The 24,374-nt window shown below is 46.1% G+C and overlaps 1 long non-coding RNA gene across 4 annotated transcripts in view; it reads right to left on the bottom strand.

Annotated features, from left to right (window-relative positions):
* The window catches only part of LOC130362810 (uncharacterized), a 66,306-nt gene extending 42,236 nt beyond the window's left edge, over positions 1-24,070 (bottom strand). For 3 of the 4 annotated variants that reach the window (XR_008891575.1, XR_008891574.1, XR_008891577.1), the window contains exons 1-2: positions 23,645-24,070; positions 21,980-22,059 (exon numbers count right to left, since the gene is read on the bottom strand). This is a non-coding gene — a long non-coding RNA (uncharacterized LOC130362810). The remainder of the gene's footprint in view (positions 1-21,979; positions 22,060-23,644) is intronic. The other variant, XR_008891576.1, reaches the window with a different exon arrangement.
* Positions 24,071-24,374: the final 304 nt, after the last annotated feature.

A 24,374-nucleotide genomic window follows, 5' to 3' on the forward strand; every position in this document is an offset into this window, starting at 1 on the left:
TTTACATCATTAAATATAGAAATTCTAAGCTTCATTGACTTTCCAAAAGGCAGATCTCAAACCTGGCAAATTGATTTTCTAATCTCTGCTCCACCTCCATAGAATCGAAGCGTCCTTCAGGCCATGTAGATTATAGGGCCAAAATTCTGGACTGATTCATTTGCTGAGATGTCTTAAAGGGGAATTCCAGGTTCACACATCGTATCCCCTATCCCACGATCTTGGTGCAACCCCCGGCATTCTGTGCCAGGCACTGCCTCTGCGACAGGGACATGACATCATGGCCACACCCCCTCCATTCATGTCTATGGTAGGGGGCGTGACGGCGTCACGCCCCCTCCCATAGACATGAATGGAGGGGTGGGACCCCTGCGATCATACATCTTATCCCCTATCCTTTGGATAGGGGATAAGATGTATAAACCCGGAATATCCCGTTAACCCCATAAGGACTCAGGGTTTTTCAGTTTTTGCACTTTCATTTTTTCCTCCTTACATTTTAAAAATAATAACCCTTTCAATTTTCCACCTAAAAATCCATATTATGACTTATTGTTTGCGTCACCAATTCTACTTTGCAGTGACATTAGTCATTTTACCCAAAAATTCACAGCGAAACGGAAAAAAAAATTATTGTGCGACAAAATCGAAGAAAAAACGCCATTTTGTAACTTTTGGGGGCTTCCGTTTCTACGCAGTGCATATTTCGGAAAAATTTACACATTATCATTATTCTGTAGGTCCATATGGTTAAAATGATACCCTACTTATATAGGTTTGATTTTGTCGCACTTCTGGAAAAAATCATAACTACATGCAGGAAAATGTATACGTTTAAAAATTTCATCTTCTGACCCCTATAACTTTTTTATTTTTCCACGTACAGGGTGGTATGTGGACTCATTTTTTGCCCCGTGATCTGAAGTTTTTATCGGTATGATTTTTGTTTTGATCTGACTTTTTGATCACTTTTTATTCATTTTTTAATGGTATAAAAAGTGACCAAAAATAAGCTTTTTTGGACTTTTGGATTTTTTTACGTGTACACCATTGACCGTGCGGTTTAATTAATGATATATTTTTATAGTTCGGACATTTACGCACGCGGCGATACCACATATGTTTATTTTTTTTTATTTACACTGTTTTATTTTTTATGGGAAAAGGGGGGTGATTCAAACTTTTATTAGGGAAGGGGTTAAATGAACTTTATTAACACTTTTTTTTACTTTTTTTTTGCAGTGTTATAGGTCCCATAGGGACCTATAACACTGCACACACTGATCTCTCATGCTGATCACTGGCGTGTATTAACACGCCTGTGATCAGTGTTATCGGCGCTTGACTGCTCCTGCCCGGATCTCAGGCACGGAGCAGTCATTCGCCGATCGGACACCGAGGAGGCAGGTAAGGGCCCTCCCGGTGTCCTGCAAGCTGTTCGGGACGCCGCGATTTCACCGCGGCGGTCCCGAACAGCCCGACTGAGCAGTCGGGTCACTTTCACTTCAGACGCATCTGAAGGGTTAATACAGGGCATCATCGCGATCGGTGATGTCCTGTATTAGCCGCGGGTCCTGGCCGTTGATAGCCGCCGGGACCAACCCGATATGATGCGGGGACACCGCGTGACCCCGCGTAAATATACGTCCTGCGTCGTTAATGGGTTAATAGTGGTCACATCTCTGTTTTTGAGATACAGATCTTCAAATTCCCTGCATAGGCATAGGATTATTTATTAATGTGGCTTTTTGTTGGTTTTTACAGCTGCATGATAGTGGCGGTGCGTCAATGTGGTATACAGCATGCTGGGGTATTCGCACCCACCTGATGCCTCTAGGCACGGTAGTAGGTGCAATCTAGACAAGTTTAGAGTAGCAATGTATACAGTAGACTGTACTGTGTGTATCACTGCTCTCACTAGATTCGCCATGCCAGACCAGTTGATACTCATTCACTACTTAAGTTGAGTGAACGTTCTGAAATTATTTGGGGACATTTTTCTAGAATCTGCCTTCAAATCTGGCCAATGCAGAGCCCGGAGCATATTAGTTGAAGTATAGCATTGCCATTTACCTACTATTGTCCAGGAAAGGTGAGCAGTAATGCATAAAACATGTGATCTTTGGCCTGATCTTCATTTTTAACAGCATACAAAATTAGTGTTGTGTCAGCTTTTCCCAGGTTGCAGTGTGGCCCAAGACATTATGTCACTAGTCAGGTGCTGAAAGGGAACTTGTTTGTGCTTCAGTGGGTGCAGCGTCCTCTTGGTAGGAGGAAGATCATTCTCCACAGGGCTGCAGGGAATTGTAGTTTCAAGCATAGCACAGCATGGAAGGGAGCTTAGCTGTGCTGCAATTGGTGGAGTGGCTGATGTGTGGCAGGGAAAAAAGTGACCTCACACTTCCAAACAAGGGATCCTGGGACTTGCAGTTGGAGGGAGGGGACAGAAAATAGCCATTTCACAAAAAGAAATCAGCAGCATTATGGTGGACTCACAACACAGCCATTTAGCTACAAGACAAGCACAGAACCTTCCTAAGTATGTCCATTACTGTCTGGCAGGTAAGTACTAAAGTCACCTTATGGTGGATTACCCCTTTAATCTGATGCATTTAAATTAACTTACTCAACTCTACTCACTACTCATTTGATGAGCTGGATGCTTTTGCACCTGGCCCAGCAAATGTGTATGGCGGCCTGGAGGTGAGCAGCAGTGCCGTATGTATTGCTGTTTATTATGCGCATATTTCCTTGGACTGGCTCTCTGACCTTGGCCACAAAATGTTAGGCGAGGGGTAAGGAAATAGAGTAATGTATGCTTTACTGCTTAGTTGACTCCCTGCATTTCATGGCTATTGCAGCTACATCTGTAAATTGTGCTAAAATTTGGTGCATCTTGGCCCATTTCCATCTAAGACCCATGTAATATCTATTCACTCTTAAAATTCAACCACAGGTTGTCTTAAAAAGTTGAACAATCCTAAAACTGAAATTAGACAGTCTATGAACGTGTCAAATGTATCAAACAGCAAAAAACACTGATAAATTTGTCACATCCTTAGGCTAAGCTCACATCAGTTGTTTTTTCCATTCGTCTTCTCCATTTGGGAGCAGAAGAATAAAAAAAAAAAAATGGAGCAGGTGGAACCACTGAGCGACACCAACAGATCCTGATAAACTTTAATGGGATCTGTTGGGTTTCCGCATGGTGTCCATCATTTGACTGGATTTGACCAGACATAAAAATACTGTATGCTGCGTTTTAATGTCTGGTCTTGTGCACAGATTCAGAGATGGATGCCCCCAATGCCGACATTCTGACACAGATGTGAACATGGACTTAAAGGCATACTCCTCTGCCTCAGCGTATGGAACATTTTGTTCTGAATGCTAAATGCAGGCGCCGGGGCTTGTGATGTCATGGCCACGCCCCATTATGATGTCACACCAGGCCCCCTCAATGCAAGTCTATAGGAGGAGGAGTTACAGTCACCACGCCTTCTCCCATAGACTTGCATTGCAGTGGCTTGGTGTGACACCATGAGGGGCATGGCCGTGACATCACAAGCCCCGGCGCCGGCACTTATTGTTCGGAACAAAATATTCCGAATGCTGAGGCAGTGGAGTACCCCTTAAAACTGTTTACACTATGGCCCTGATTTACTAAGAGTGTTGTGTAGGTTTCTTTGTGGATTTTAATTCCCTACAAATTTTTTTTCATGGTATTTACTAAGATTCCCTACATTTTGTACTTTTCCCTCCATTTTGCTTTTTTTACTCATGCTCTGATTTGTTTTACTCATGCTCTGATCTGCTGTTTTTTGTGAAAATGTCGGGAACACACCCCTTTTCAGTGACCCGGCCCCCTTTTCCCCGACAGCCACACCCCTTTTTATTGTTTTCTCAGTAGAATGGAGAGTTAGTTGTTTTTGTTTCTTCAATTCTGGCAGACAGAATGGTAGCCCGTTACCTTACTGCATATCTGATTCCATTGTATAAACAGTAAGCAGTACACTTCTATGTTCCTTCTTGTGTCTATTGCATGTAGCCAGGATGTTTTCTTTGAAATGCATGTATAAATAGGGGACTTATTTTATTTTTTATTAAGAGCACAGTCCTTCTTCTTTTGTGTTACTGTTTGGTTCATTTCCTGCTACTGTATTTAGGTGAACTCATAATTCGTATCTCTTACACCAGCTATCAATAAATATTAATTGCAATACATAAACATCAATAAATCTTACACAATAAAGGCTAATATGACAATTTTGCCATACATTATCCCAATAAAAAACACACAGTAGTTTATATTAGACAGAATATGCTATTGCTTCAGTAGCAAACAAAATAATGTATTTTGCATTTACTTGTTTGTCTTCTAAATTACTTTTTTTTAAAGCCGATGAATCATTCCCATACACGGCCAAGGAGCAGAGAGGTATCATGAGGCAGACAGACCGGCAATTTATGGTAAAAAAAAAAAGGTACAACCATATGGATCCTCAGACACACATTGGCCCTCATTTACTTAGAAAATTGGGTTATAAGTCTATGTTGCTTTCTTACCCAATTGCTTTTTTCCCCTGGTATTTATTATTATGGCGCATCCTGTTTGTCGCACGTGGGTTTTGTAGGTTTTGGTTTCCAACTCCTCTGAGTTGTCGGGAAAAAATCCACAACAATTCAACAAATTCGGGTTGGAAACCTTTATAAATACGTGGGAAAGCTCAGAAGTTTCAGGTTACGCCCCTTTTTCTGGTTTGGGAGAATCCACATCGGGTCCGTCGGGAAAAAATGTTGCATCGTGTCGCAGACTGGTGCACGATGTCTGCGACATGTCGCAGACAAAGATGCGCCAAAAAAACCCGACAAAACAAGTCGGGTTTAGAATAGTAAATGAGGGCCATTGTCTTTTCGCATTGCTTATTAGGGTTTGTACAGTCCTCAGAAAAAGAAAGTACACCCCAAAACATTCATCCAAGCATTTATTCCCTTTGCAGTTTCCAACCAATGTTATCCCAGATGTGCTGAATGGGTACTGCAGGCCATGGTAGCATTTAAGCTACACAGGCTGCTCACAGTACCGCGAGAAACATGTGGCCTGGCACTGTCTTTATATTGGCTTCTATGACACATCAGAGAAATGACTGTATCACTAGTACAGTAGTATAACCGGTAACTTTCCCTCATGAGGGCCTCTTCATTGCCCAAATGGTCTCCAGACCAATTTCTGGCTATCATTGCGTCAAAACAAATTTGCTTAACCCCCCTAAGGACGAAGCCCATTTTGACCTTAAGGACCAGGCCAATTTTTGTTTTTGCACTTTTGTTTTTTCCTCCTTCCCTTCTAAAAATTATAACTCTTTCAATTTTGCACCTACAGACCCATATGGGGGCTTATTTTTTGCATCACCAACTGCACTTTATAATACCGTCAATCATTTCATAACAATATCTACCGCAAAACCAAAAAATATATATTTTTGGGGTGAAATTGAAAAAACAACAACACTATTTTATACATTTTGGGGGCTTCCATTTCTACGCAGTGCAATATTCGGTAACAAGCAGTTACAGGGATACCCAATTTATTTAGTTTTTATTTTATTTTACTACTTTAAAATTTTTTTTAACTAAATGCACCAAAGTTAGTATGTTTAAAATTGTCATCTTTTGACCCCTATAAGTTTTTTATTTTTCCGTAAATAGGGATGTCTGAGGGCTAATTTTTTATGCCATGATCTGTAGTTTTCATAGGTACTATTTATATTTTACAGGTAATAGAAAAAGTATCGTTGCACTCACCACAAGATACAGCATGGAGGTTTTCAAATCTGGGTTTATTCGTAAATACGAAGTGCAGTACAGTCAAAGCAGGTTGGAGGGAAGGGAGGGGAGCAGATATTAGCTCCGTGGAGCTGGCTGAGTGCTTCACGGAGCTGATGTCTGCTCCCCTCCATTCCTTCTGACCTGCTTTGACTGTATAGCTCTTCGTATTTACGAATAAACCTGGATTTGAAAACCTCCATGCTGTGTCTTGTGGTGAGTGCAACAATACTTTTTTTACTACCTGTATACTACATATAGTTTTTCACTTCATTAGCACCTCCACTCTTACGACACACCTGGTCCCCCGTAGTGCGGGCTTCGGACATTGTTCTAATTATTTTGACGGCTTTCTGGTGCCGGTTGGCTTGTTTCTATACAGACGTATATCGCATTTCACTATTTTTAATTTGTTGGCTTTTTATTCGACCGTGCAGTTTAATTAACCTTATATTTTAATAGTTCGGACATTTATGCACCCGGCGGTACAATATATGATTGTATTTATTTTTTATTATTTTATTACATTATTTTATTTAAAAAAAAATTGGAAAAGGGGGTGATTCAAACTTTTATTATGGAGGGGTTAATTCACTTTTATTAACTTTTTTTTTTTGTACACTTTTTTTTAGTCCCCGCAGGGGACTATTACATGCAATCTGAAGATTGCATATACTGTACAATGTTATGCCAGTGTAATTGGTGCTCTGCTGCTCAAGCCTGCATGGCTGACTAGGAGCAGCAGAGGACCGATCGGACGGCGGTCCACTCAGCTGATCAGGACCCGCAATTTCACCGTGGATGTCCCGATTAGCATCCCTGAGCTACCGCCACCGTTAATCTCGCACTTTAGACACCGAGATCAACTTTGATTGTGGCGTCTAAAGGGTTAATGCCAGGCATCGGCCCAATTGGCGGTGCCCGGCATTAACCGTGGGTCCTGGCTGCTCATAGCAACTGGGACTCAATGGGTTAGAATTTTCTTCATTCTTGAGAATGGTTAAATCCCCAGTAATGAGATCAGGGTGTACAGGTACACCCTCTCAGTCCTTAAGTACCAGGATGCAAGGGCGTACCTGTACACCTTTCGTCCTTGACAGGTTAAGAGGATAGATCTTCATTCTGTCTTCCATTTCTGTTTTGCTCTGCCCCATATTGGTCTCTGAGAGAGTTCAATGGAACATCTGTATCTGAACATCTGGCTCGTAGCCCAATGATGTGAAAGTTTGTGTAGACACTGTACAATGACCTAGGTTGATATGTGGGCACGTTTAGTGGTAGGTCAGCAGGAAAACTGAAGCCTGCACTGTTGACATCACGTCTGCCCTCGAGTTACAGACAGTCTTACACAATGGGAATTCATGTAGAGAAAATAGACATGGTCGCACAATTTGTATTTTGATCTACTTGCTTCTCAGCATAAATTCAACATTCAAGGCCACCTATTTAGAGTGGGTCCCTAAGGTCCCTAGCATAAAATGGCGTAGCACTGGGTGGCGACGACCACAACACCAGTGCCCACAGGGGGAACGACACACTGGCAGAGCAGCTCCAATGCCACTCAAACCAGTCCCAGAGCCGCACCTCCCCACAGACACGGTGCCACGGCAGCCATGGACGCCGATCAGCACCACACCAGTGTGAACGAGGTGTAAAAGCTCACTTACCGTGTGCTCCCAGTCAGACTGGGAGGCTACCAGAAAAGAAAGGGCCCTGAGCAGCTTCCTGCTCATTTATATAGGGTTGGGCTGAGGGGGTGGGGCAGAGTGCAGACCAAGTAAAAAAAAAAAAAAAAAGTAAGGGGATAGAAGACAAAATGTGAATTCAAGTAGAGAAAACAGACTTGGTCACACATCCACAATTTGTATTTTGAACTACTTACTTCTCAGCATAAATTCAAAAACTAACAGGTTGATCAAAAAGTACCCACAGGGGGAATGACCCATCTAAATGTATACTTACAACCTGTTAGTTTTTGAATTTTTGCTGAGAAGCAAGTAGATCAAAATACAAATTGTGGATGTGCGACCATGTCTGTTTTCTCTACTTGAATTAACATTGTGTTTTCTATCCCCTTCTTTTTTTTTTTTACTTGGTCTGCACTCTGCCCCACCCCCTCAGCCCAACCCTATATAAATGGGCAGGAAGCTGCTCACGGCCCTTTCTTTTCTGGTAGCCTCCCAGTCTGACTGGGAGCACATGGTAAGTGAGCTTTTACACCTTGTTCACACTGGTGTGGTGCTGTGCGGCGTCCGTTGCTGCCGTGGAACCGTGTCTGTGGGGAGTCGCGGCCCCAGGACTGGTTTGAGTGGCATTGGGGCTGCTCTGCCAGTGGGTCGTTCCCCCTGTGGGCACTGGTGTTGCGGCGGTGGTGGTCGCCGCCCAGTGCTACGCCGTTTTATACTAGGGATGTTAGGGACCCACTCTAAATAGGTGGCCTTGACGTAGTGAGTGGGCTTGTATTTTTTGATCAAAATGTATATTATGTTGAGAAGCAAGTAGATCAAAATACAAATTGTGGATGTGCGACCAGGTCTGTTTTCTCTACTTGAATTCATATTGAGTCTTACACAATGGTCCTGATTTACTGAGTGGAGTGTAGTATTCTTTGTAGGTTTTTTTCTCAACAGATATTTTTCCACGGTTTTTACTAATGTTTCCCTACATTTTGCACTTTTCCCTACGTTTTGCATTGCTTACACATGCTCTCATCTGTGGGGTTGTCCTCTTCTCAAATCCACCACATTTTCTGTGGAAACCTAAGTAAATATGTTATTCAAAAATGTCGGGGACACGCCCCTTTTGGCAACCACAATCCTTTTCCTGATGGCCACACCCCTTTTTTGGTTCTCAGTTGGTCGGGTTTTTTACAATTCTGTTGCACAACCTGACAAAACATGTTGGGTTTACAATAGTAAATCAGGGCCAATGTTGTTGGTCTCCACTCCTAATCTGTTTGCAGCCAGTAACTGTGAAGTAGCAAGGCAGCCAGGCCTGCAGATATGTTAATGCATCAAGACTCAAAAGTCAAAAATACATAGCTGAATGGATGATGATCCTTATGTCAAAATCATGGCAGCCTTAGCCCATATGTATGAAGGGGATTGGGTCAAATCAGGCAATGGCAGCTGCTTCTTCTATTAAAGCGTTACTGTCATTAGTAAGAAAAAAAAATGCTTAAATCAATGTAGTAAAGTGTCCTAAGACCTGTACGCATAATAATATGCATGTGTTAATATGTAAAATACCTTTTGATCTATGTACATCTGTGATCAGTCTTCTGAATTCCTCTCAGAGGCTGGGGGTGTTTCCCCTGGAGTATGATAAGCTCCTCTCCCCCACCCCCTCCCGCCCCTCTCTCATGTCATGAGGTCTGCACAAATTTTTTTACATTTGCAAAGCATATTGCCTGTATGCATGCTCTATATAACTCTAATGCAGCCATGTGAAACTATATGGTGCAAGGACAGAAGAAAAACCTGCATTTTGTGCGAAAATATAAAGATTTTTATATTTTCACAGCTTTGTAACCAAAGTGCAGGCTTTTTATAACTCTAAAGCAGCCATGTGGAACCAATATGGTGCAAATACACAAGACATAAGTGCAGAAAATGACCAAAAAGAAACCACTGTGCATATAAATAAGTGTTTAGCATCTTGTATTGCTTGGAACTATGCATGTGAATGCTTCTCTTCTTAAAGACTGCATGCTGTCTGGATCTTGTCTCTGCTCTGAAGAAGAGCATGGCGATAACCACACCACCCTCCTCCCTCTCTTAGGGATTTTGGTCCTTTTTTTTTTTTTTTTTTTTTTAAAGGACCAAAAAGGCTGAGTTTTCTGTGTTTGTTTGCGAAATTAAAAAGACAGAGACCCCTAGTGGCCATTTTTTAAAACCCGTTTTTCACATCTTTAGCAGTCAAATTTTTTTTAATGAAGTATATTAGGAAAATGCTTAGTTTTTAAGAAAGTATTAAATGGAAAAAAAGTTGTTTCTAACGACAGTAATGCTTTAAGTTTTTGCATCAGGTTGCTCAACCCTACATATTTGTCTTGAATGTCTACTCAGCCCAAAGTAGTTACTAAACTGAAATACCAGACCAAATCCATAGACAAGAATGATTAAGTTTCTGGAGGAAAAAAAAAAATATATTTTTTTTTTATAATCTCATACAACCCCTTAAATAAAGACGTATTCCAGCACAAAAAGTATGTATGTTGATAGGGCTGCTGTGAAAATGAAAGAAAATAAATAAATAAAAGTTGATACTTACACACCCCGGTCCCCTGCAGCTTGTCTTTTCACCCTATTTCTGAGATGAGGGAGCAGGACCTCATTGACCGCTGTGGTAAATATCATTTTTTTAAATTGTTTTTACAGAAGCTTCAACAACATATAAAAAAAACATTTGTACCAAAATACCTCTTTATCCTGGCAGAGCTAATTAGAACCAATTCCCATGCGCAATATGTCAGGCAACAGTGGCTTGTTGACAGATTCCAGACAGGAACATGGACACTTTTCAATAAATGGGGAAAAATGTATAAAAACTGTAAAAATAGTAATAAGGTATATTTCAAAGATGAAAGACTTTGTATTCACTGACTGTTACATCTACAAGGCCCAATGTTTCCACCCTGCAGGGGGCAGAAGCGGCTATAGTCTATAGTCCTCCTGGAATTGCTTAATGTTTCTTATACTGTAAGTCTTTGATAAGACTTCTTTATTTCAACATCCTAAAATAAAATAAGCTTTAGAAAATCATTTTTTCTGCTAACAAAATTTAAAAGGATTCTTCATATTTTTTGCTGAAAATGATTCTGTATAATGAAAGTCAAAATCCAGACATACTGTATCCTCAGCCCCCGCAGAAGTGTTCCTATTCATCCTGCTTAGTATTCAGCACCTCACATACTTATTTATTACTTGGCAGACCCAGTGTATGGGAAACACACGGGTGCAGCATTGCAATGATTGTAGCTGAGGAGGTGCATGTGATCGTCTGATGCCTTGTAACATCTAAGTATTCACACTCTCCCAGGTTTTTCAACCAATAGGGAATGGTCATAGGTTACCACAACAACAAAAAAAATGCATTTACAGACACAGAGCTTGAAAGTGACCCTCTCACATTATTATTTGTAGGTTTGACACTTCATAACAAGAAAAGTGTCTCCAGTGATAACAGCAAAACTCATCAAAAAGATAAAAGCTGGGAATAAGTAACCTTATAGCTAACCCTATTACATTATCTGTCATGAAATACCATGAAACAAAGCCAGTTCAGTTCCAAACTTTGTAGTATTTAGTTATCTTTGGCACTTGCAGTGTCCCAGTACAGATCCTGCTTCCTACAGTTACTTCTTTTCGAATGGTTGCAGGGTCATCAATGAGACACTGTATGAACTCTCCTGATTTTGTATGTTTTTCCACTGACAAAGAAATTATCAGTCTATAATTTTGATGGTAGGTTCATATGAGACTGAATTAAAACAAAAACAAATAATCCAGCATAGCACATTTCAAATAAGATATGAATTGATCTACATATTACTCCCAGTAAATTTCCAGCTCCCACTCTTTATACAGGTAATGCACTGAGATGAGTGCTCCTAATCTGAGCTTGTTACCTGTATAAAAGACACTTGTCCACAGAATCAATTAATTAAATTCAAAACTCTCCACCATGGCCAAGACCAAAGAGCTGTCCAAGGATGTAAGGGACAAGAGTGTAGACCTACAGAAGGGTAGAATGGGCTACGAGATCATTGCCAAGCAGCTTGATGAGAAGTTTACAACAGTTGGTGTGATTATTTACAAATGGAAGTGTCACGATGCCGGCTGGCAGGTAGTGGATCCTCTGTGCCAGAGAGGGATTGGCGTGGACCGTGCTAGTGGACCGGTTCTAAGCCACTACTGGTTTTCACCAGAGCCCGCCGCAAAGCGGGATGGTCTTGCTGCGGCGGTAGTGACCAGGTCGTATCCACTAGCAACGGCTCACCTCTCTGGCTGCTGAAGATAGGCGCGGTACAAGGGAGTAGGCAGAAGCAAGGTCGGACGTAGCAGAAGGTCGGGGCAGGCAGCAAGGATCGTAGTCAGGGGCAACGGCAGAAGGTCTGGAACACAGGCTAGGAACACACAAGGAACGCTTTCACTGGCACTAAGGCAACAAGATCCGGCAAGGGAGTGCAAGGGAAGTGAGGTAATATAGGGAAGTGCACAGGTGATTACCCTAATTGGAACCACTGCGCCAATCAGCGGCGCAGTGGCCCTTTAAATCGCAGAGACCCGGCGCGCGCGCGCCCTAGGGAGCGGGGCCGCGCGCGCCGGGACAGAACAGACGGGGAGCGAGTCAGGTAGGGGAGCCGGGGTGCGCATCGCGAGCGGGCGCTACCCGCATCGCGAATCGCATCCCGGCTGGCAGCGGGATCGCAGCGCCCCGGGTCAGAGGACGTGACCGGAGCGCTGCAGCGGAGAGAGAGAAGCGAGCGCTCCGGGGAGGAGCGGGGACCCGGAGCGCTCGGCGTAACAGTACCCCCCCCTTGGGTCTCCCCCTCTTCTTAGAGCCTGAGAACCTGAGGAGCAGACTTTTGTCTAGGATGTTGTCCTCAGGTTCCCAGGATCTCTCTTCAGGACCACAACCCTCCCAGTCCACTAAAAAAAATTTTTTTCCTCTGACCTTTTTGGCAGCTAAGATTTCCTTGACCGAGAAGATGTCCGAGGAGCCGGAAACAGGAGTGGGAGGACCAAAAGTTCAATCCTCTCATGATGAGATCCGATGCTCATAAGAAGGGGCTCCGTGCGGAAACGTATGGTACAGTCCAATCTTTCATTATTTACACAATTGATGTAGAGGGGTCTGGCGAGACTGGTCACCGGGATGTTGAACCTGTTGACGAGAGAGGCCAAAATAAAATTTCCTGCAGATCCAGAGTCCAAGAAGGCCACTGTAGAGAAGGAGAAGGCAGAGGCAGACATCCGCACAGGCACAGTAAGACGTGGAGAAGCAGAGTAGACATCAAGGACTGTCTCACCTTTGTGCGGAGTCAGCGTACGTCTTTCCAGGCGGGGAGGACGGATAGGACAATCCCTCAGGAAGTGTTCGGTACTAGCACAGTACAGGCAGAGGTTCTCCATACGGCGTTGTGTCCTCTCTTGAGGTGTCAGGCGAGACCGGTCGACCTGCATAGCCTCCACGGCGGGAGGCACAGGAACAGATTGCAGGGGACCAGAGGAGAGAGGAGCCGAGGAGACGAAACGCCTCGTGCGAACAGAGTCCATATCTTGGCGGAGTTCCTGACGCCTTTCAGAAAAACGCATGTCAATGCGAGTGGCTAGGTGAATAAGTTCATGTAGATTAGCAGGAATTTCTCGTGCGGCCAGAACATCTTTAATGTTGCTGGATAGGCCTTTTTTGAAGGTCGCGCAGAGGGCCTCATTATTCCAGGACAATTCTGAAGCAAGTGTACGGAATTGTACGGCATACTCGCCAACGGAAGAATTACCCTGGACCAGGTTCAACAGGGCAGTCTCAGCAGAAGAGGCTCGGGCAGGTTCCTCAAAGACACTTTGGATTTCCGAGAAGAAGGAGTGTACAGAGGCAGTGACGGGGTCATTGCGGTCCCAGAGCGGTGTGGCCCATGACAGGGCTTTTCCGGACAGAAGACTGACTACGAAAGCCACCTTAGACTTTTCAGTGGGAAACAGGTCCGACATCATCTCCAGATGCAGGGAACATTGGGAAAGAAAGCCACGGCAAAACTTAGAGTCCCCATCAAATTTATCCGGCAAGGATAAGCGTATCCCAGGAGCGGCCACTCGCTGCGGAGGAGGTGCAGGAGCTGGCGGAGGAGATGACTGCTGAAGCTGTGGTAGTAACTGTTGTAGCATAACGGTCAGTTGAGACAGCTGTTGGCCTTGTTGCGCTATCTGTTGTGACTGCTGGGCGACCACCGTGGTGAGGTCAGCGACAACTGGCAGAGGAACTTCAGCGGGATCCATGGCCGGATCTACTGTCACGATGCCGGCTGGCAGGTAGTGGATCCTCTGTGCCAGAGAGGGATTGGCGTGGACTGTGCTAGTGGACCGGTTCTAAGCCACTACTGGTTTTCACCAGAGCCCGCCGCAAAGCGGGATGGTCTTGCTGCGGCGGTAGTGACCAGGTCGTATCCACTAGCAACGGCTCACCTCTCTGGCTGCTGAAGATAGGCGCGGTACAAGGGAGTAGGCAGAAGCAAGGTCGGACGTAGCAGAAGGTCGGGGCAGGCAGCAAGGATCGTAGTCAGGGGCAACGGCAGAAGGTCTGGAACACAGGCTAGGAACACACAAGGAACGCTTTCACTGGCACTAAGGCAACAAGATCCGGCAAGGGAGTGCAAGGGAAGTGAGGTAATATAGGGAAGTGCACAGGTGATTACCCTAATTGGAACCACTGCGCCAATCAGCGGCGCAGTGGCCCTTTAAATCGCAGAGACCCGCCGCGCGCGCGCCCTAGGGAGCGGGGCCGCGCGCGCCGGGACAGAACAGACGGGGAGCGAGTCAGGTAGGGGAGCCGGGGTGCGCATCGCGAGCGGGCGCTACCCGCATCGCGAATCGCATCCCGGCTGGCAGCGGGATCGCAGCGCCCCGGGTCAGAGGACGTGACCGGAGCGCTGCAGCGGAGAGAGAGAAGCGAGCGCTCCGGGGAGGAGCGGGGACCCGGAGCGCTCGGCGTAACAGGAAGAAACACAAAATAATTGTCAATCTCCCTTGGTCAGGGGCTCTATGCAAGATCTCACCTTGTGGAGTTTCAATGATCATGAGAATAATCAGAAAGTAGCCCAGAACTACACAGGAGGATCTTGCCAAAGATATCAGTGCAGCTGGGACTATTATCACCAAGAAAACAATTGGTAACCTACTATATCATGACATCCTGCAGCAAGGTCCCCCTGCTCAAGAAAGCACATGTACAGGCCCATCTGAAGAATGCCAATACACATCTGAATAATTCAGCAGCCTCTTTATCACAAAGAACAAGTTTCATCCTGTGCCCTCTTTACTAAAGGACTAGCTTCACAACGTTAACCTTGGAGCACATAAGGTTAATGACAGTATGGGTAGGGATAAAGTGCAGCCCTGAGCTCACCCACTCCCTCTATCCCTGCCTACTTGCGTACCCATCCTAAATAACGGGTCCACAGCCATGGTGACGGTTCTTACATAAATAAGTGAGGGACAGTCAAAAAGTCAAAACAATAAAATACAAAACTGTCAAAAGGTCGGGAAAGGCTGGAGGCACACAACTAATGGAAAGCAAACCTAAACACGCACACACAAAAATATGTAGTCAGAGAGCCGAGTCTAAACCAGGAGAGCACAAAGTACAGTAACAGAGTATCAAAGGGAAGTAAAAAGCCAATAGTCAAAAAAACAGAATAAACAGAAAGAGTACAGAGATTGCTAGATCAGTTACTAAGAACTATCACAAGCAGGGAATGACTGAAAATGGCCTCCTTATATATGCCTGAGCTGCAACCAGAAGGACTCTAATTGGCTCAGCAAGCTGACCCTACGAGTTCTGGCAGAACCAGTCATCACAGTTAAATCACAGACTTTTGTGAAGTAACTATTTCTGATAAACTTCCAGTCCTACTGAGGGGACACAAGCTACTCTGCTGCTTCCAGGAAGGACTGATTATTAAGCCAAAGAGGATAAGCTGCACAAAAGCCTCTTTGAGTTTTTTTTGTACCTGAAAGAGCCTTTGTCCAGGACCAGTACGTGTTGTCAAGGCCAGTACTCATGACATTTACCTGTTTCCACCAAAGTCTGTAACACATTTCTTCTGCCAAATTAGTGTCTGAGTGTCTGTCTACATCGTTGCACATTAAACACTGCAGTCTCCCCATTTACCATTAACCACACTAACTAACCAGGGTGTTCCCCGAGGGACAAAGACTTCCATCATCAGTTCACCTGCCTCATGTTGCCATCAGGAAGGTATCCCATGGCTAGATATTCTGATGACAGCTTTGATTGTTCATGGAGTTAGGGCTGAGACCCCCAATCGATTCGTCCGATTTGCCGAATTTTGTGAAAAAATTTGGTTTGGTCCTAATTTATTCGCAGCGAATCTGTATTAAAAATGGCTGTTTCGGGGCTACAGAGACCCTCATTAGAGGTGTCAAAGACTTTGCCTTGCTGTAACACGCATAGGGTGTGTACTGGGTTAGTGAAATAATACTGTTATTCAGTATGACATGCAGATTAGAGGCAACGCTATTAGAATCACTGTCAATGAGCGGCACAATGACACAGCCTGGAGGTGGCATCAGTAGGAGGAGACCATATAGTTGCTGAATGACAAAGCATGGAGGTGGCGGCAGCATTAGGAGACCATATAGTGCCTGAATGACACAGCGTGGAGGTGGCGGCAGCAAGAGCAGACCATATAGTGGCTGAATGACACAGCCTGAAGTTGGCGGCAGCATGAGGAGACCATATAGTGGCTGAATGACACAGTCTGGAGTTGGCAGCAGCATGAGTAGACCATATAGTGGCTGAATGACACAGCCTGGAGTTGGCGGCAGCATGAGGAGACCATATAGTGGCCGAATGACACAGCCTGGAGTTGGCGGCAGCATGAGGAGACCCTATAGTGGCTGAATGACACAGCCTGGTGCTGGCAGCAGAATGAGGAGACCATATAGTGGTTGAATGACACAGCCTGGAGCTGGCGGCAGCAAGAGGAGACCATATAGTGGCTGAATGACACAGCCTGGAGCTGGCGGAAGCATGAGGAGACCATATAGTGGCTGAATGACACGGTCTGGAGTTGGCGGCAGCAAGAGGAGACCATATAGTGGCTGAATGACACAGCCTGGAGCTGGCGGAAGCATGAGGAAACCCTATAGTGGCTGAATGACACAGCCTGGAGCTGGCAGCAGCATGAGGAGACCATATAGTGGCCGAATGACACAGCCTGGAGTTGGCGGCAGCATGAGGAGACCCTATAGTGGCTGAATGACACAGCCTGGAGCTGGCAGCAGCATGAGGAGACCATATAGTGGTTGAATGACACAGCCTGGAGCTGGCGGCAGCATGAGGAGACCATATAGTGGCCGAATGACACAGCCTGGAGCTGGCGGCAGCAAGAGGAGACCATATAGTGGTTGAATGACACAGCCTGGAGCTGGCGGCAGCATGAGGAGACCATATAGTGGCCGAATGACACAGCCTGGAGCTGGCGGCAGCAAGAGGAGACCATATAGTGGCTGAATGACACAGCCTGGAGCTGGCGGAAGCATGAGGAGACCCTATAGTAGCTGAATGACACAGCCTGGAGCTGGCAGCAGCATGAGGAGACCATATAGTGGTTGAATGACACAGCCTGGAGCTGGCGGCAGCATGAGGAGACCATATAGTGGCCGAATGACACAGCCTGGAGCTGGTGGCAGCAAGAGGAGACCATATAGTGGCTGAATGACACAGCCTGGAGCTGGCGGAAGCATGAGGAGACCATATAGTGGCTGAATGACACAACCTGGAGTTGGCGGCAGCATGAGGAGACCATATAGTTGCAGAATGAGACAGCCTGGAGGTGGCAGCAGAATGAGGAGAACATATGGTGGCAGAATGAGACAGCCTGGAGCTGGCATCAGCATGAGGAGAACATATGGTGGCAGTATGAGACAGCCTGGAGGTGGCATTAGCAGCAACAGGAGCCCTGAAAGTGACCCGGTGACATAGTGGGCCGGTGGGTTGCAATACCAGTACCCAGTGAAAAAGGTGGGTAGGGTAAAAAAGGAGAACTTGGCATCAGATGTGTGGCATCAGGCGGGTAGCAGGATCAGAATAGTAGCTGAGGCAGGTACGCAGAAGAAAACGTTTTTTTTTTTTTCTAAAAGTGTTAGTGTGCACAAGTAAATATTGAGGATATGCATTACGTAAAACTTAACGTTTAAAAATATTCTTAGGATAAAATATATGTACCCAATTTTTATTTTAATCAAACAAAAGGAAAGGTGTGCAAATAACACCATGTGCTATCTACACCACCAAGTGTTGATGTGATGCAAAGACCTCTAAAAGGTGGAAGGGAACAACGTATGGTTCATTATAATAGGTGGGGGTAAAAAATTCCCCTGTAAGGCCCTACTCTCACCCTATTAATTCCCTTCTTGGCAAGTGTTACTCACTGTTAAAAGGGCAGCCCCACAGAGGAAACTCTCCCTATTTCCAGCTAAAAACCCTATGAAATGGCAGTGTTTTTAGGTGGAGATAGGGAGAGGTTCCTGTGTGGGGCCGCCCTTTTTAGGGCGAGTAACACTTGCCAAGAAGGGAATTAATAATGCCCAAGTAGGACCTTACAGAGGAAGTTTTTACCCCCACCGGTTACAATGAACCATACGTTTGACTGACTCGAAGTAGGAGAAGCTGGAGCGACAGAAGATGGGTATTACACACACTTCCCTTTGGCTGAGGTGGTGGAGCCTAGGCTGGCTGAAACAGAGAGTGGTGTGCGACTGGGTGATGTAGCAGGCTGGACCACCACATCGGAGCCACAGTTCTTCCAGGCCGCTTTCTGGTGATGCTGCATATGTTGACGCAGGGCCGTGGCATCCTCCAGATGCTTGATGAAAAACTGCCACACCGCCAAGTAGCTGATTTTCCCACCAACAGTCCGCACAGATTGACTGCTACTGCCACCAACTCCAGGAACCCCTCTTCCACTACCTCCCGGGAAGGTAGGCTGCCGCGAAGCCAGGGGTCTCCCCTGGGCACGTTTGGCACCAGAATTTCCACTTCTGCCACCATGCTGACTGCCAACCATGCTACCACCTTTCTGGCTCAGCTGCTGCCTCACAGGCAACCTGCAACCCTCTTCTCCTGGTATGCACTTATGAGGGGAAGACAATGCGCTCCAGTATGTTTAACCGGTTAAGGACCCATGATGTACCAGTACAACATGAGACCCTGGTAGTTAAGGACCCATGACGTACATGTACGTCCATGGGAATTTCAGTCCCCGCCGCGCACGGGGCAGGGACCAGACCGGGGTGACTGCTGATATCGATCAGCAGGCACACCGCGCAAGTGCCCAGGGGGGTCATCAGACCCCCCTGTGATGGCGATCGCCGCAAATCACCGGTAAATTCACACTGGCGATTTGCTGCAATAAGGGGGATCGGGGTTGTCCAAGACACCCACGATCCCCCTGAAGGGATAGGAGTGAGGTGGCAGGGGTGCCACTCCTCCTATCCCTGCTACTGGTCATCTAGAAGCGACAACCAATAGCAGATCGGGGGCGGGGGGGTTAACTTTCGGTTTCCCTGTTCTGCCCACCCATGGTAGGCTGGGCAGAACGGGGAAACCGACGAAGACCGGCACCGAAGGTCAACTTACCCATTGGCGGTGGCAGCGGGCGGCGATCAGCGGCAGAAGAGGATGGTGATGCGGCTCCCTGGATCCTACGGAAGTCAGTGAGTTGCCTAGCAACATCTGGAGGGCTACAGTTTCAGACCGGCGATCAGTACATGCTGGGAGTTGTAGTTTTGCAAGAGCTGGAGGCACATTGGTTGGAAAATACTGAGTTAGGTAACAGAACCTAACTGAAGATTTTCCAACCAGTGTTCCTCCAGCTGTTGCAAAAGTACAAACCCCAGCATGCACGGTGCATGGTCTGTCAGTACATGCTGGGAGTTGTAGTTATGAAACAGCTGGAGGTTTGCCCCCCCCCCCCCCCCTTGTGAATGTACAGAGTATATTCACACGGGCGGGTTTACAGTAAGTTTCCTGCTTGAAGTTTGAGCTGCGGCAAATTTTTCACTGCAGCGCAAACTCCTAGCGGGAAACTCACTGTAAACCCGCCAGTGCGAATGTACCCTAAAACACTACACTACACTAACACATAATAAAGGGTAAATCACTACATTTACACCCCGTTACACTGTCCCCCCCAATAAAAATGAAAAAGTATTGTACGGCAGTGTTTCCAAAACGTAGCCTCCTGCTGTCGCAAAGCAACAACTCCCAGCATTTATGGACAGCCGCGGACTGTCCAGGCATGCTGGGAGTTTAGCAACAGCTGGAGGCACCTGTTTGGGAATCACTGGCGTAAAATTCCCCTATGTCCACCCCTATGCAATCCCAAATTTAGTCCTCAAATGGGCATTGCGATCTCTTACTTCGGAGCCCTGTCGTATTTCAAGGAAACAGTTTAGGGCCACATATGGGGTATTTCCGTACTCGGGAGAAATTGCACTACAAATTTTGGGGGGCTTTTTCTCCTTTTACCCCTTATGAAAAGGAAAAGTTGGGGGCTACACCAGCCTGTTAGTGTAAAAAAATAAAAAAATTTACACTACCATGCTCGTGTTGCCCTCATTTTTTTTTTTTTAAATTACAGTGATGCTTTAAATAATAGCTAGCAAATACCACTGATGACAACAGGGTCTAGTGGCAATCCAATGTCTAGTGTATGCTGATGGGTGACAAAAGGAGAGCAATGCTGTTAGAGGTATTGGCCAGATGTTTTTCCTCCAATCCATGGATGCAATCGTTGGGGATACAGAGGGAGCTGTCACTGCCAGACCTGGCACTGCCAGCCCTAAAAGTCTCTAAATCATCAATGGCACATGGTAGGTGGAGACCTGAGATCTTCATGCTACACTTCTGCCCCTCTCCCTATAGAAATAACCACGCATGCTTGATCACCAGATTTCTTCTAGTTAATATTGCAGGCAGGAGAAAGGATAGCGGTCCCAGCTCACTTATGTTCAGAATGCCGGCTTCAGGCGTCTGTGGTTGGGATGTCATGTCATACCACCTCCATTCATTTCATAAATGTTTTAAACGCCGGGGTGCTGGCCAAGAGATCGTAGAGGGGGGGTTCCCACGATAGGGGGAAAAGATGTCTAGGAGCGGAGTACCCCTTTAATCATGAATAGTAGTAAAAGCTACATCAGCACCTTTCAGTATACTTTAATGTTTTTGGAGGAACACTTTAAATCTTTAAAGAAGAAGTATCATGGAAAAAAAATATCCCCTACCCAAAAGATAGGGCATACATTTTTAGATCTCCTGTTTGGAGCCGCGGCTTTGCTTCACAGCGGCGCGTCACAAACCTTCCCAACCCCCCCCCCAATCCACGCCCCCTCTATATAGCTCTATGGAGGAGCCGAAGATTGCTGAACGGCTCTCCCATAGAGCTATATGGAGGGGGCGTGGTGGCCCCTGCTTCGGGTGGGGATTGTGATGCACCGCTGTAAAGGAGAGCCAGGTTCCCAAACAGGTACTTCTCCTTTAAGTTTCCGTGCCTAACTGCAGGAAGAGTCTGGTTAAGGCTGGAGGGACCCGGGTAATAAAATCCACAAGGTGGTGGAGGCTCTAAGACAATTGCCCCTTTGGGATTACCCACCATTTGTGCCTGCTTACTTTTGTAATTATTCTCTTAGGATAGGGTCACACAGCGAATCCACAGTGTCTTTGATGCTGCTGATGCGTTGACGGCAGAGCAAGCCTAATGTAGCTCTGTGTCCTCTTGTAGCTACAGATTTCCCGCAGGCAGTCACGCACTGACACACAGAGCTACAGGGAGCAGCAGGGAACTCGCTCTGCAGTGACTGCCGGCAGCGCATCCGCAGCATTAAATGCGCAGCGGATGCGCTCTGTGCAACCCTACCCTTAATATGTATTTCAACATGACATACCAGCAATTGTATCATTTAAGATTCCTATAATTTACCATTTACAGAAACAGAGACTTGCATGATAGGGAGGCTCTAAAAAAACATATGACCATCAAGTTCAACAAAGGGAACAGGTTATCACTGTTTTCGGAAACACCTTTAAAAACAATACTGTTTATATAATGTGAAAATATCCCGTGTGGCATATCTCAGTTTTATCTGGTAATAGAATGCATATTGTGAGACAGATTTAGGTTAAGACTGGCACCGATCTGCGAGCTTAGATTGTTACAAATGATTCCAGGCCCGATGAGATGAACCATATCTTTATTCTGTGTTATGTTTCATTAGCATAATAATTCTTACTTGTACATGATCAGGGTCGGGGAGACATCTTACTATTCAATGAAAAATCAAAGAAATAGCAAAAGATTCCTACTCTGATTAATATATCCTAATATAAAGGATTAAAGTGCGTTCTTTACTGTAGAACAGAAATGCAAAGGCAGATGTCTCGCAGTCAGTCCTCAAAGCCCCGGTGTCCTAGGGCTAATCCTTTCCTCTTCTGTGAGAAAGAAAATATGGTCATTGCATAAATGTGCTTGAAACTCTAGGAATCGCTTTTATACAAAATATTTCTTGGACCAGCACTAGATAATGTATTCATTGGGGGAGGGGCTGAAAGTGGCCCCTGGGCATTATAGATGAGGGGCATCTTACCAATAATTTTGCAGATAGTCCTTTCATCTAAAATACCCTTCACCAATCTGTAGATAAATTAAAGGGCTTAGTAGCTCCCATCTCACCCATAAAGGGGTTCTCCACTGCTAGACATCTTAGGATAGGGGATAAGATGTCTGATTGCAGGGGACCCGCAAACGCTGTTTTTCTGCAGCAGTGGTCGTGAGGTCACAGTCACGCCCCCTCATGGCATTACGCTCCCTCTATTTATGTCTATGGGCCACACCCACTCCCATAGACATGAATGGAGGGGGCGTGGCATGACGTCATGTGTGGTGTGGCTGTGACAACACCAGGGCCGGCCCAAGACATTATGCTGCCCCCCCCCCCCCAGAGAGAAGTTCTGCCCCCCCCCCCCCAAAAAAAAAAAAACTAAAACTAAAAACACAGCTAACAAAAACGTCCCCACATCTATTATAAATATTTTGAAATGGCACAAGGGCATCAGGGGGGGGGGGGGGGGTTGAAATGGTACAGAGGGGATCAAAGGGGGTTGGGAATTTAAATGGCAAAGGGTGGATTGGGGGGTATTAAAATGGGACAGGGGGATCAGAGGGGGGGGACGGGGGTATTGGAAACTGAGGTATCCACTCTGATCCCCATGTGCCATTTTTATAACCCCCCCCCATGCCATTTCATTGTTACCCCCCCCCCCCGTGCCATTTTAGTTACCTCCCAACTCTGATCCCCCCCTCCCCCCCTTGCTGTGCAGTATTCCCCCACAATAGGTTAGGGGGCAGATGTTACCCCACAATAGGATAGGCGTCAGATGTTCTCACACATTAGGTAAGCAGATGTTCCCTCACATTAGTTAGGTAGGTGTTCCCCCACATTAGGCGGCAGATGTTCCCCCACATTAGGCGGCAGATGTTCCCCTACAATAGGCTAGTCAGCAGATGTTCCCCCACATTAGGTAAGCAGATGTTCACCCACAATAGGCGACAGATGTTCCCCCACATTAGGCGGCAGATGTTCCCCTACAATAGGTTAGACAGCAGATGTTCCCCCACATTAGGTAAGCAGATGTTCACCCACAATAGGTGAGCGTAATGCCTCACATTAGGTAAGCAGATGTTCCCCCACATTAGGTAAGCAGACGCTCCCCCACATTAGGTAAGCAGATGTTGCTCCACATTAGGCGGCATGTGTTCTCTCACATTAGGTAAGCAGATGTTCCCCACATAAGGTAAGCAGATGCTCCCCCACATTAGCCGGCAGATGTTCCCCCACATTAGTTAGGCAGATGTTCCCCCACATTAGTTAGGCAGATGTTCCCCCACATTAGTTAGTCAGATGTTCCCCCACATTAGGCAGAATGCAGTGAGAGAAAAAACACAAAGAGACGGCGCTCCATTGGTGAAGATCGTAGGTGACAGGTGAATTATAGGGAGAATAGGAATATTGCTCACCTTAACGTGTTGTGCGGGCAGGCACAACACTGTTTAGCACTTTGACGAAGGTATGTCGGGAGGCAGCCGGACGTCGGTCCCGCACCCCGACGTCTTCTGTTGCGCCTGCCCGACGTCACTCCGCAGGGCCGCGCAGGAGGACGTGACGTCACTCGCAGAGCGCCCGGAGAGAAGGAGCGCTGCGCTGGATGGGTAAGTGAGTGTGTGTCTGTCTCACTCTATCTCTGTTTGTGTGTCTCTGTCTGTCTGTGTGTGTGTGTGTGTGTGTGTGTGTGACTGTGTGTGACTCTGTGTATGTGTGACTGTGTGTGACTCTCTGTCTGTGTGTGTGACTGTGTGTGTGACTCTGTGTGTGTGTGACTCTGTGTGTGTGTGACTCTCTGTCTGTGTGTGTGACTGTGTGTGACTCCTGTGTGTGTGTGACTCTCTGTGTGTGTGACTGTGTGTGACTCTGTGTGTGTGACTCTGTCTGTGTATGTGTCTCTCTGTCTGTGAGTGTGTGTCTCTGTGTGTGTGTGTTTGTGTGTGTCTGTCTGTCTCTATCTCTGTCTGTGTGTGTCTCTCTGTCTGTGTGTGACTCTCTGTCTGTGTGTCTCTGTCTGTGTGTGATTCTGTGTGTGTGTGACTGCGTGTGACTGTGTGTGTGTGTGACTGTGTGTGTGTCTCTCTGTCTGTGAGTGTGTGTCTCTGTGTGTGTGTGTTTGTGTGTGTGTCTGTCTGTCTCTATCTC

The sequence above is a fragment of the Hyla sarda genome, chromosome 3 (assembly GCF_029499605.1).
Source record: "Hyla sarda isolate aHylSar1 chromosome 3, aHylSar1.hap1, whole genome shotgun sequence".
Lineage (NCBI taxonomy): Eukaryota > Metazoa > Chordata > Amphibia > Anura > Hylidae > Hyla > Hyla sarda.